The sequence below is a fragment of the Octopus bimaculoides genome, chromosome 3, assembly GCF_001194135.2.
Source record: "Octopus bimaculoides isolate UCB-OBI-ISO-001 chromosome 3, ASM119413v2, whole genome shotgun sequence".
Taxonomy (NCBI): domain Eukaryota; kingdom Metazoa; phylum Mollusca; class Cephalopoda; order Octopoda; family Octopodidae; genus Octopus; species Octopus bimaculoides.
The window spans coordinates 116,708,429-116,711,345 of NC_068983.1; the positions used below are offsets into that span (position 1 = coordinate 116,708,429).

Genomic DNA, 2,917 nt, shown 5'->3' on the forward strand with positions numbered 1-2,917 from the left:
AAGGCAGAATGCTAAACTGAAAGCATATTTTAATATAAATGGGTGTAACAAAGATTAAAAAGGGTTTCAAACCGGCTTTCATTGCATGGCAAATTTTCAAGATAAGAAAGGGGAAAAAAATATATATTTGACAAGTTCGAAAGACGAACGAAAGCGCTAATATATGTATAAAATAAATGAAAGAAGTTATTCCAAAATTCTGACGACTTTTTTTTTTCAATATTTAATTCTGTACATCACACCTAACACTCTACAGACACACACACACACACACACACACACACAGACACACACACACACACACACACACACACATATATATATATGTGTGTGTGTATGTATACATATACTATGCATACATACATATATACAGTATATTATGAGGATACAAATCAAAATCTCGTGAAGCGCATTCCGGTGATCAATTGCGTGTATGCAGGCGTTTTATTTTAAATGAGAATATTATACATATGAAATGAAATTCTCGAAGAATTAAATTTGCAGAGTAAGTATGTATTAAAACAATGATTGAAATATTTGGTGCCGGTGTTATGTTGTGTTAGACGTATTTCATTACAAGTTGAAGAACACATTTTTTTAAATATAAATGTTTATATTAATAATAATATATGATGAATTCATTACAGATATTTTATATACATATATAAACATGTAGAAATCTCCAAACTATAAATAATATTTTGAATCTACATCTGGAGATTTGCAGTTGGGAGATGTTTTACATCTTTATACATGTATGTATATTTATGTTACGAATTTGTTATATTCATGCTGTCATTAATATTGATACTAATATTCATAAAATATATTTTCCATATTGAAATGAAACATCTGTTACACAGAATTAAAATGACACCATCCTACGTGGATATCCCCTTACCACTATCCTCACCGCCCTTGCCAGAGCACGTTCCCTGGACCGTGCATCTGCTCTTTCCCCACGCATCCACCCTACAAACTCCTGTCTCCTGTTTCTCCTTACCTACCGCCCCACCATCCTACCTCTCTAACGCACCATTCTCCGAGCCTTCCGGCGACGCTGGTCCGACTCCTCTCTCCTTCAAATGAGCCCACAACTTACGAGACCTCTTGGTCCACAGCTTCTTACCTAACCCAACATCCCAACCCAGTTCGTTCCTCTGCTCCCACCCACGCTGCCGTACTTGCCCTTACCTCTTCAACACCACCCTCCTCACCGGCACCCATCATAGACCCTATCATATCACCGAATCCTTTACCTGCACTTCTACTAATGTCATCTACTGCATCTCCTGCTCTCTCTGCCCTTCTCTATACATCCGGCAAACGGGACGCCGCTTGGCTGACCGGTTCACGAAACACCTCCGAAACATCTGGCTCAGCAATGAGTCAGATGTTTCCGCTTTACCGGTCACTCTTTGCAACACCTGTCTGTGTTCGGATTGTCCTTGCACAGGGGCCATCCTGACTCCCATTTTCGCGTGAACAGGGATTAATCTTCTCTCTTCGCTCCTTTGAGCTATACAGGCTCAACTCTCCTCCCCTCTTCATCTAACCCTCCCTCTCTCCTCTCTCCCACCCCCTCTCCTCTCTCCCTCTCCTCTCTCCCTCTCACACCTACTTCCTCCCATCCACCGATGGGAGGAAGTAGGTGTCCGATTTCGACATCATCCTTCAAAACAGTCCCCTGCTAAAAAGGGACCACAGAATGAACTAATCCTCCAAACACACACCATCATAAAAAGCAAGTGGCAGCCCAAATCTATGAAAAGTATCCTAACACAAGCCCGAATAAGCTCAACAACAACACTGAAGCCATTAGTAAAAAAATGTGGAAGACCCAACTGTGGGATATGCGTCAATTTAATTGAGGGAGTTCTCCTTCACTGTGGAAAGCAGCTTCACATGTGCTTCGGAGAACCTGATATACGCACTAACCTGCTCTGGGTGTCAAGAGCAATACAAAGGCCAAACAAAAACCAGTCTACGTCAAAGGATGACTCTGCACAAATTCCCCAAAACAGAAAAATAGCATTCAGCCAACACATCGACATTTGCGTCAATAACAAAAATCCAAGCTTCAGAATGTTTCCCCTCTACCAATTCAGGGACGATACAACTTGTAGCCAACGAATTAGTTAAGAGGCTCTCTTTATTACAAAATGCAGACACCTTTTGAACGCATCTACAACAAACGACATATCCACCACGGCCTTAGAATAACACAAACACATACGCAAATATCAAAAATGATACATTCAAGAGATACCCAAGAATTCATTAAAAACCAGTCCCAATCACTGCTATAATCCACAACGAGCCACTTTTAGGTCACTTGACCATTTAACATCCTACTACTATCATACCACCCGCTTTCCCTTATTATTCTCTCTTCTCTTTCTCTTTTTTGTTCTTCGTCTTCTTCCTTTCCACTACCTCCTTCCTTAATTTACTACTATTGCTGTTTAAAATAACACCTACGCGAATATTATTAACAATACATTCAAAAGCGATGTCTCAAGAATTCAATCACTACTACCATCCACAAGTCACTTTCAGGGCACTTGACCATTTAGCATCCTACTACTATCATAGCACTCCTGCATTATTCTTCTTCTTCTTCTTCTTCTTCTTCTTCTTCTTCTTCTTCTACTTCTTCTTCTTCTTCTTCTTCTTCTTCTCTGCCAAGAATTCACAACGACTTCGAATCCACAAGAGTAAACAAGAGAGACAGAGACAGGCAGAAACAAGGAAAATGCCCGTTGTATTTGAATACTATGCAAATATTCTTTTAAAAACTTTTCATTTAATTTTTCCAAAATTTGATTGTTTTCCATGCTTACTGCTGAAAAAGTCTCAATGACTGAAACCGGTACTGAAATGTTTTTATAAAATTATTTTAGCATTTTCTAATTTT

At 39.3% G+C, this 2,917-nt stretch overlaps 1 protein-coding gene across 6 annotated transcripts in view; it reads left to right on the forward strand.

Moving 5' to 3' along the window:
• The window catches only part of LOC106881053 (protein O-mannosyl-transferase TMTC4), a 300,747-nt gene that overhangs the window by 78,246 nt on the left and 219,584 nt on the right, over window positions 1–2,917 (forward strand). The window lies entirely within an intron of this gene.